Here is an 11852-nt window from a genome sequence, read left to right on the forward strand (position 1 = left end):
ATGATAGAGATAAAGTGTTAAAATTGAATGAATCTCTAAAAGCTGACTTAGAAAAGGAAAGAGAGATTATCAGAACTTGGACTAACTTTGGCAGAACAACTCAGAATTTACTAAGTAGTGGAATCTGGAAAGAGGGCTTAGGTTATGGAGATGATAAAAATGAGAAAAGAACTGTGCAAATTGAGCCAACTGTTGTTAAACAAATTGCTAAGCCAAAGGTAAATCCTGTTAAGTTTGTAGCAAAAACTGTAAAGTTTGATTCTGAAAAGATGAAAGAATCTAGGACACAAGTCAAAGAAAAGTCAACTTCTGACAAATTAAAACAGGATAAACCAGCTGAAGTAAACATAGGCTCGATGACAAAGAAGCAGCTTAAGCATAAATTGAAAGAGATTAGAAATGTGAACAAGGTAAAGGAAGCTAGGAAAAATAGGAATGGAAAGGAAGGTGTGAATAAAAGCAATAATTATATGCCTGTTCCTGATGATTCTAGAAAGAAATGTTATACTTGTGGAAACTCTAACCATCTTGCATCTTTTTGCAGGAATAATAAAGATATAAACTCTTTACCTTTTAGATCAGGAGTTAAAAGTCAGTCTGTTAGGTTTAAACCACAAAATCCTTGTTTTCATTGTGGTAGTTTATGACATTCCATTTATACTTGTAAGGAATATCATAGTTTGTACAATGATTATTATCAAATAAAACCTTCTTTGAAGAAAGTTAGTATTATTCCTTCTAGTGTAAAGTCTGATGCAAAGTCTGATATAAATTCTCATAAACAACATGTTAGCAAAAACTCTGAAATTAAATCCGCTGCAAATGCTAATAAACTTAAAAAGGCCAAAGGATTCAAGTAAGTCTGGATCCTTAAAACTAACCAATAGTGGTCTTTGTGATTGCAGGGCAACAGGAAAAATATCCTAATTCTGGACAGTGGATGTTCAGGACATATGACTAGAAATAAAGCCTGCTATCAGACTTTATGGAAAAAGCTGGCCCAGGAGTTTCTTATGGAGATGCCAACATGGGAAAAACTCTGGGATATGACAATATCAATCTTGGGAATATCATCATTAAATCAGTAGCTCTTGTCTCAGGACTTAAGCACAATCTGCTAAGTGTGAGTCAAATATGCGATAAAGGTTATCATGTGGATTTCTTGGAAGAACACTGTGAAGTTGTAAGTAATTCTATAGGCAAAGTAGTTTTGAAAGGTTACATGCATGGTAACATTTATGAAGCCAGACTTTTAACAAGTTCTGATAGTTCTGCAATCTGTCTATTGAGTAGATCATCAATTGAAGAAAGATGGAATTGGCACAAGAGAGTCTCTCATTTAAATTTTAACGACATAAATGTGCTAGTAAAGAAAGATCCTGTGAGAGGACTGCCAAAATCAGTATTTACTCCTGATGGCCTTTGTGATTCATGTCAAAAGGAAAAACAAAGAAAATCTTCATTCAAGAGCAAAACTGAATCCTCAATTCTTGAGCCTTATCACCCACTGCATGTTGATCTATTTGGTCCAGTCAATGTCATGTCTATTGCAATGAAGAAATATGCTATGGTTATAGTGGATGAGTTCACAAGGTACACTTGGGTGTATTTCTTGCACAAGAAGAATGAGACTGCATCTACTTTAACTGATCATGTCAGACAGCTGGATAAATTGGTCAATCATTCTGTCAAAATTATAAGAAGTGATAATGGCAGTGAGTTCAAAAATTCAATCATGAAAGAGTTCCGCAAAGAGCATGGAATTAAGCAGGAATTTTCTGCACCTGGAACTCCACATCAAAATGGAGTTGTAGAAAGAAAGAACATGACTCTCATTGAAGCTGCACGAACTATGCTTGATGAAACAAAGCTACCAACCTACTTTTGGGCTGAAGCTGTGCAGACTGCTTGTTTTACACAGAATGCTACACTCATAAACAAGCATGGAAAAACACCATACGAGATGTTGAAGAAAAAGAAGCCAAATATGAAATACTTTCATATATTTGGATGTAAATGTTTTGTTCTTAAGACTCATCCTGAACAGCTGTCAAAATTTGATCTAAAAGCTGATGAAGGAATTTTTTTTGGATATCCACTTTCCATAAAAGCCTTCAGAGTCTACAATTTAAGAACAAGAGTTGTCATGGAATCTATCAATATATCTTTTGATGATAAGAAGATTACTGGACTTGAGGATTTCAATGATCATGATCAGTTGAGATTTGAAAATGAAGATTTAAATTCTAATTCTGTAAATTCTGATGACTTAAATCCTGATCCTGTAAATTCTGACGGGTTAAGTTCTGATGTCATTGTAACTGTTGTAACTCCTCCAAGGGAAAATGCACCTGTCCTGGGGGAGCAAGCTGAAGATCCTACCACAACTCAAAACTCTCAAGAAGCATCAAAACCTGTCACTAGATCTTCAAGTTCTGATTCATCAAGTTCTGATGAGCCAAATTCTGATAATTCTGAAAACTCTGATTCTTTAAATCGTGAAGGTTCTAACTCAAATTCTGAAGTCACAGAGAGCATAACTACAGGGGGAGCATCAGAAAATGCTGATGGAGACAACATGGATCATGTGGGAGGATCCAGTTCTTTAAATCAACTTCCATCTGCAAGGAAGTGGACCAAATCACATACACCTGACTTAATCATTGGAGATCCAGAAGCATGTGTCAGAACTAGAACTGCAACATCAAATGAATGTCTCTATCATTCTTTTCTATCTTAGACTGAACTAAAGAAAGTGGAAGAAGCTCTTCAAGATGCTGATTGGGTGCAAGTAATGCAGGAAGAATTAAATGAATTTGAAAGAAATAAAGTCTGGACCCTAGTGCCAAGACCAAAGAACAGATCAATTGTTGGCACACAATGGGTGTTCAGAAACAAAACTGACAGTGATGGCATAATTACAAGAAACAAAGCAAGGCTGGTTGCAAAAGGCTACTCTCAACAGGAGGGTATTGATTATGATGAAACATTTGCACCAGTTGCTAGATTGGAAGCCATAAGAATCTTTTTGGCTTATGCTGCTCACAAAAAGTTTAAAGTCTTTCAAATGGATGTGAAAAGTGTTTTTCTCAATGGAGAATTAGAAGAAGAGGTATATGTTGAACAACCTCCAGGATTTGTAGATCCAAAATTTCCAAATCATGTCTACAGATTAGTCAAAACACTTTATGGCCTTAAGCAAGCTCCAAGAGCATGGTATGAGACTTTAGCTCAATTCCTTCTGGAAAGTGGATTTAACAGCGGTATAATTGATAAAACACTGTTCTATCTCAACCATGGAAAGGACTTACTTTTGGTATATATATGTTGATGATATCATATTTGGTTCTACAAATGCCAAACTCTGTGAAAGGTTTACAAAACTAATGCAGTCAAGATATCAAATGAGTATGATGGGAGAACTTAGCTATTTTCTGGGAGTTCAAGTCAAACAAAATGAAGAAGGTACTTTCATAAATCAATCCAAGTACACCAGAAATTTACTGAAAAAATTTGGAATGCAAGACTGTTCAACTGCATCCACTCCCATGGCCACTGCAACCAAGTTAGATAAAGATACTGGTTCATCAGTAGATATTACTAACTACAGAGGTATAATTGGCTCTTTATTCTTTTTAACCGCAAGTAGACCTGATATCATGTATGCTACCTGTCTTTGTGCAAGATTTCAAGCTGATCCAAGAGAACCTCATCTAATAGCTGTGAAAAGAATTTTCAATTACCTCAAGGGTACAACTGATCTAGTATTGTGGTATCCAAAAGAATCAGATTTTAAGCTAATAGTTACTCAAATGCAAATTTTGCAGGATGCAAAATAGACAGGAAAAGCACTAGTGGAAGCTGCCAATTTCTTGGAGGCAGATTGGTTTCTTGGTTTAGTAAGAAACAGAAATCAATTTCTACATCAACTGTAGAAGCAGAATATATTGCTGCAGGAAGCTGTTGTGCACAGCTTCTATGGATGAAGAATCAGTTACTGGACTATGGGTTAGAATTTTCTAAAATACCTATTTACTGTGATAATCAAAGTGCTATTGCTATGACAGGTAATCCAGTTCAACACTCAATGACAAAGCACTTCAGCATAATGTACCATTTCATAAGGGAACATGTGATGGAAGGTGCAGTGGAATTGCATTTTGTTCCAAAAGATCAACAACTAACATATATCTTCACAAAACCACTATGTGAAGCTACTTTTACAAGACTGGTAAATAAACTTTGAATGGTTTCAGGTTCTTTCTCTAAATCTGCTTATTTTTTGTTCACATGTATCAGACTTTATGGTCAGTGTTTACAGATTGTCTTATCTTCATGTAATCTGTGCTTAAACTGTAATACATTAAATACTGATTATTATCTGATGTGGATCTATATACTCTGATAGTGTTTTGAATGTTCTGTGACTATTCAATCCAATGAGGATAACTGTGCTAGATGCTGACCTAGTAGTCTTTAACATACTAGACATCCCATATTTGAATTAGTTGTTTATGTGGAAATTCATTAACACAAGTAAATTCTGATGTTGAGCTTAGTCAAATTTACTTTGTGTATCTTATTACTAAGTCATAAACTAGATTCTTGCTTCTTATCTGTCAAATTCTGATGTCAGTAAATCTTAAGGATGAACCACATGCTTGATAAGCCTCACTTATCTAAAGAAAAGAAAAGAAAATTGAAGTCAGCCACTCCTTTGAGATCTAGAGTAAATATGTGGAATGGAAGACCCAAGTGCATTGTTGGTATTAAGTAATATGCATTAGAAAAGCAAATAAATTTTTCTTGGTGAGTTTTCACATTCTCTGATTACTGGAGAAATACTCTGATAATAACATAAATTCTGATAGCAGTTGTGACTCACTTACACAGAGAAGCCACTATAAAAAGGAATTTTAAAAGATGCATAAAATGAGCACAAACAGTTGAGGTGGATTCTTGCATAAATTTATTCTATAGTAGACTTCATTATTAATGACAGATTTTAAGCACTTTTCTTAGTTATGCCTTATTTCTAAGATGTACTGAAGTTTACCAGACTTTAATCTTTATCTGATATTTTGCTAATACATACACTTTCACTCCATTTGAATGATGAAAATTACTGTGGTGATTAAGTTGTTTTTGACAAACAGTTAAGTGTCATTTGTATAAATTCTGAGGACAAGTTCTGATGGAAGTTCTGATGCTTAAACTCTGAATAAACAAGTCAGTATTTGTATGAAGAATCACACAAACAAACATTCACTTTTTGAGTACAGAAGCCATGTTCTGATGACCGTTAAAATCTGATAATAGTCAAGTTCTGATATTAAATCCTGATGCAAACTCTGAGGCTTACGTGGCATTATTTAGTTACTTGACTTATTTGTGGTAAATACTGTATCGGTCATATTTTATCAGAATATAATTAGGTTAGATAAAAATAGTCATAATCATTTAGTAAGTGGGAAGCGTGTTTTTCTTGAAACACCGCATGTGCACATTTATTACTGTTTATTCCTTGAAAAATGTCAAACCATCAGATCCAAAGAAAAGCCAATTGCTGTCTGATTTCATAACTATTGGGTTAAATGCTAGAGAACCAAGAGACAGGGCTGGACTAGGTTCTGATAAAGCTAAAATCAAGACAGGAGTTGAAGTTGCTACTAGAGATCCATTTTTGCTAACTGACAAACCTTTTGAAGATGTTACACAGAAACACCTTGATAAGGTTATCTCTGTTCAAGTGGTATTGGATGCTCATGACAAGCACAATGTCAAGGAAAATCTGATTCTATTTCTTAAAGATGGAAGGACATATCAGATGTCAGAATCATATGTGCTAAACAAATCCCTGAAAGAACTTCAATTCTTTAATTATCTTCTAGAGATAAAGTTTGATATTACCAGGAGATGGTCAACTTTCATAATGAAGACCATAAGAGATAAAGCTTGAATTTTTGGTTCAAGGGTTATATAATTCATTCCTAATATTATTGAAGATGATGGAAGTGAGATTCCAATGAAGAAGGATTCTGCTAAACTTGAAGTGATACTGAAAGAGAAATGTCTATGCTACAATGAAGATTCTTCTCATCCAAGGGTAATAAGACTGGATGATGGTTTAGAAAGAAACCATATTTCTTCTCTAAGGACTGCAATCTACCAGATTGGAAGTCAGAATGAAGAGTTGAAGCAGGTCAAGACTACACTATCTCAAGTCCTGAGAATTAAAGAAGAAAAGCTAATATCAAGCTTTGTCAAGAATCATTTTGGATTCAGATTGACTCAGTGAGATTGGTAAAAGCTACAAGGACTATAAATTATAGTTAGCTATCTAGTTAAAACTCTTATTTGTATTTGTACTTAAATGTTTTTGACATCATCAAATCTATTAACTTGTATATTTTGCATAATTTACAAGTTGGGGGAGATTGTTAGATATATTTGAGATGTCATGTCTAATATGATTTGTGTTTAGTTTTCAGAACTTAAAGGACTTACTGAAATCAGGATTTACTGGAAGTCAGAACTTAATATCAGAACTTAAGGTCATATCAGAACTTAAGTGCGGGAAGTTTTTCAATTAAGGAATGAAGCTGATTGACAGGAGAAAATCGAGACTAAAACAAAAGAAGATATGCATGGAAAGAGTTAGAGGACTAGAAGACTTGTAGAAGATATCTGATTGATATATTTTAGGAGACAAAATTGTATTCCATATCAATTAGAATATATCTTGTAACTGTGTACTATATAAACACAACTTAGGGTTTACACTATATGTGTTATTATTATCGAGAAGATTATACATTGTAACCTAGGAGCTCTTAGTGATATTTGTTCATCACTGAGAGAGAACAACAGTTCATATTGTAACAGAGTTTATTGAATATACTTGATCTTTGTTATATACTTGTGTTAAATCGATTTGATTATATAAATACTGTATTCAACCCCCTTCTACAGTGTTGTGTGACCTAATAGATTTCTTTAGTTAATTTGTTTCGATTCCTTAGTGTGTGGTGATTGTATGATAACCTAGTTTTGGTTGTGCTTATTCGTCTTATGAGAGTCACAGACTTATAAGATAGCGTGTTAATCTTTAATGAAGCGAAAGTGAATTTAAAGATTTAGAACTTACCATGATAGCATAGGTTCATGTCTTATTGTTATGCATGATTCATAGGTAATTTTAACCATCTTACTTGCCCTATATAATCACGATAGATAACTTGTGCATTAAAACATCATGTTGTCAAATTCTATAGACATATAGGGTCTCAATATAATTGATGTCTATTCAGCTTCTATCTCTTTTGTGGATGTCTGGTAGTATGTTATTAGTGCAACACAAGTTGGCGTTTAGCAGTTTCGTGTTGTCTGATTAGTGTCATCACCATTACATACTAAGGTTAAGAATGAAAAGGCTATTGAATCAGGTATTTAATGAAGTTAGAATCCCATGTTTGTGTTATATATTATTCAAGTCTCTTTAATATCTTAGTTAATCTTCTCTAGTATAATTCTCAATAGTTTATCGTAGTATAATCAAAACCCAATTTGTTATTCGTCTTAGCATTGAATAATAGCCATATCATTGTTGTATAAGTGCATAAATCACAAAGTTAACTTAAACCAGTCTCTGTGGAAAGGAACTAGAAATTATTCTATATTACTTGCAAATGCGTATACTTGCGTGAAATATTAGCGCGTGCTTAGCGACTAATTTTTTGGCGCCGCTGCCGGGGACTCGGTGTTAACTTTTTGTTTATGTGTTCATCATTAGTGATCATTAAAATTCGTTGAATCGAACATTGTTACTTACCTACTCTTTTCCTTGTCGTGTTTCAGGTACTCTAGCAAGCGTGTATGCATACGCGTTTGCGGGCTCGTAAGAGAACTCTGGATCCAGCCGAGGAAGAAGCTATAGTGATTCGAAGGGAAGTTTTTGAGGATGAAGAGGAAGTCGAAGAAGAAGAGAAAGTCGAGGAACCAGCTTTAGTAGTGATGGGAGATCAAGCAGAAATTCCTAAGGCTCTAATGGATTATTCTCAGCCTAAGATCAATGATATTCAGTCGAGCATCATCAGACCTGCCATCTCGGCTAACACTTTTGAGATCGAGTCAAGCACAATTCAGATGATACAGAACTCAGTTCAGTTTGGGGGTTCTCCTACAAAAGACCCTAACATGCACATCAGGGATTTCATATAGATTTGTGATACTTTCAAGTTCAATGGGGTGACTGAAGATGCTATCAAGCTATGACTCTTCCCATTCTCTCTGAGGGATAAAGAAAAGTGCTGGTTACATTCTCTACCACTAGGGTCTATCACCAAATGGGAGGATCTTGCTCAAAAGTTTCTCACTAAATCTTTCCTATGGCGAAGACTGCTGTAATTAGGAATGCTCTTACTCAGTTTGCACAACAAACTGGAGAATTTTTGTGTGAGGCTTGGGATCGATATAAGGAGACGCTAAGGAAGTGCCCACATCATGGCATGCCTGATTGGATGATTATAAACTATTTCTACAATAGTTTGGGCGCTCGGTCTAGACCTATGCTCGATGCAGCATCTTGTGAAGCCTTATGCGCCAAAAGCTATAATGAAGCTTATGAGTTGATTGAGCTCATGATAGCTAATGAATACCAGAATCCTACGCAACCTGTCCAACAGACTTCTGAGATGGAACCCTAGGTATCCCTGCATCACCCTGCTGTAACAAACGTAACTGTAATCCCAAATTATGTTCATCCATCCCCTCGACCGGGGCCATCTGAAATATCTTCGGCTCTGGAGCATATACTGGCATAGAAGGTAGCACTGCAGCTGGTGGAAACTCTGCCTCTATCTCCGGTATAAACTGATACTCTACTGGTAGTGGAGGTGGAAGTAATGGCTCAAAGAACTCTAAAGATTCAAATATCTCTATATGATCTAGTAGCTGTTCAGGAGCTGGTGGAACTGGCTCCTGTGGTAACTGTGGCAGAGGTGGCAGAGGTATCTGTACTGGTATCTGAAATGATACTGGCGGTATCACAGGTGCAACTGGCCCGGTAACAGTTCTCTCAGATGATGCGGATGCTGCCATATGATAATATAACAAAGCAAGAAAAAAAGTCACTCAGCATTCCTAGAAATTATAAATCCCTAATCTAAAACTATCTAAATCCTAACCTTCCTATTCCTATCTTATGAGATCTTCCTATCTTATCTTAATCCTAATGTTCTTGTTTTCAGGGACCAATACTTACAGCTCTGATACCAACTTGTAACACCCTCCAAAACCCGGGGTATAAGTTTGGGGGTTACCGGCTAAATACCAAACCTGTATAACAATTAAACAAATATATATCTAACCACTTTAATACTAACCAGGATCTTTTTAAGTTAAAGTATGAAAACAAGAAACCACATTCCAACTTTATTACAAGCCAAATTTAAAATCTCACAAAAGTCTCTTTATTACAAACCATTGTCTAACAAGTTTTAAACTACATTCATCTTTATTCAAACACATACATTATCTATCTACACTACACCTGCTCAGGTAACTCAAAACTTTCTTCCTGAATTGGGATCAACACTTTTGGTATAAGAGGGTCCCGCTGCTAGACTCGTTTCTTTACCACGCGAGTCCTAATATGTTTGTTTTCCTTCTTACCCGTAAACAAGAAGGTGAATAATAACAAAAAAAGGGGTGAGCCATAAATTGCTCAACAAGTCCATAATATATAAACAGTGTTATAATAAATAATAAATGAAACGGTAATTTGGTTACATATGCAAAGATATAACCTCGCAAGAAAAGAACAAAGGCCATTATCGGCGAGTATCAATAAACTAAACTGGACACAAGTTCGAACCCGTCCTGCTGATTGTTAGGGCGAAAACACGCGCTAATATTCACGCAAGTATACGCGTTCACAAATAATATAGAATATTTTCTAGTTCGTTCCCTCAGAGACTCAGACTAAATTATTGTCTAATTAAACTCACTCACCAATGTATGATTACTTCTCAATGTTAAGATAATAACACCTAAAATTGTTGATTAAATATTAACTATAATTAACTACTTAATTAACCACTTAACTAACACTTCAATTTATCAATAATAAAACACTCATGAGATCACAACTTCATTATTACTTCCTTCTATAGCCATTGCTATTACCTTTAGCATGTGACAGTGATGATATTAATCGAATAACACGAAACTGATAAAAGCCAACTTTCATTGTACTAATACCATTCTACCAAGCATCCACAATTAAGATAGAAGTCAAATAGTCATCAATTATGTTGAGTTCCTATATGTCTACAGAAATTGACAACACAACGATTTAAGCACAAGTTATTCCTTTTTGATTACATAGGGCAAATAAAACTGTTAGAGTTACCCACTAATCATGCACAACGTACATGAACCTATGCTAGCATGGCAAGTTCTAAATCTCAAGATCCACCGTCGCTTCACAAGAGATTAACACCCTATCTTATATGTTCGCGACGGACATAAGACGAATACGCACAACCAATACTAGATATCAAGCAATCATCACACACTAAAGTATTAAACAATTAACTAAAGAATTCCATAATAAATCCGTTGCAACCCCATGATCACGATTAGCCCATAATAGAACTTATCGCCATCATGGGTTCATATGAAATCATGATAAACAAATACAAGAAAATAATAACTAAACTAATTATATTAAAACAGAGTACGTCACAAGAGTAAATAAGTCAAAGCAAGAAAACTAGCATCCAACGTTACAACGAAACAAGAATCACAAGAAAATATGCTTCCTCTTCGTTGCGGTGTGCTAAATCGGTCTTCTTCCTTATCTCCTTCACTTCTTGCGTAAAACACAATCTTCTTCTTCTTCTTCTTTGTGAAAACGTCTCAAATCTACTTATATAATAGTCCCATAAAACTCAGATTACATAGAAGTTGGAAGCCAAACAGAAGTAGAAGTCTAAAATAATTCAGCAAAATTCCCGACCCTGCGCGGCCGCTCAGCATAGCTGCGCGGGCGCGCAGGTTGCTGCGCGGCCGCTCAGCATAGCTGCGCGGGCACGCAGGCCTCCACTGGAAAAAATCCAAGTTTTCTCCGTTTCTTCGCCGTAATCTGCCCGTTCCTTTCCTCTAGCAACGGTGAACACATGCCAAGGCTTATTCTTGATGATTCCTCCCCCGAAATGCAACTAATACCCTGAAATGCATAAACACTAGAAAAACGCATCAAATACACAAAATACTTGATTTCAAGACACCAATTTAAGCCATTTTAAGACGTTCTAAGTGGTATAAAATGCCACTTATCACTCCCCCAAACTTAAATCGATGCTTGCCCTCAAGCGTCACAGACTCAAAAACAAATAAAAATATGCATGAATACAACCTATATGAAAATGCAGCGATCCCCCTTACTACAATTAATCAACCAAATTGCCACATCTCAACGAATGCAGTTAGACAACTAAAGATCAATAAACTCATGCAAACGGACATACAGCCAGAAATGTGGTGTGTGCAAATGCTTAACAGATATGCTTCGGAACTAGACCAATTACTATGACTAGACTATCCTCAAGGCAATCCTACGATTATACAAAGAATAAAAATTCCAGGCACAAAGTGATATACAACACTACAAGAACTCTGGAGCTTACTACGGAATCGTGCTTTTTATTTACAACTCAAATGCTTATTTGACCGTGCAATGAGTGAGGTCCACAAAAGACTTATACAATGATATCCATGTAACGAGCGTTAGGTTAGCGGATCCCAGACTCTAAAAGCCTTAGGTCGCTAGGCACAAAGTCCCCTAAGAA

The 11852-nt window shown here is 35.6% G+C and overlaps 1 non-coding gene across 1 annotated transcript; it reads right to left on the minus strand.

Annotated features, from left to right (window-relative positions):
- Positions 1–8402: 8402 nt before the first annotated feature.
- LOC141682120 (small nucleolar RNA R71) lies at positions 8403–8509 on the minus strand. The gene has a single exon (XR_012559521.1). It is a non-coding gene; the product is annotated as a small nucleolar RNA R71 (small nucleolar RNA).
- Between the last annotated feature and the right edge of the window lie 3343 nt (positions 8510–11852).

The sequence above is a fragment of the Apium graveolens genome, chromosome 8 (genome assembly GCF_009905375.1).
Source record: "Apium graveolens cultivar Ventura chromosome 8, ASM990537v1, whole genome shotgun sequence".
Taxonomy (NCBI): Eukaryota; Viridiplantae; Streptophyta; class Magnoliopsida; order Apiales; family Apiaceae; genus Apium; species Apium graveolens.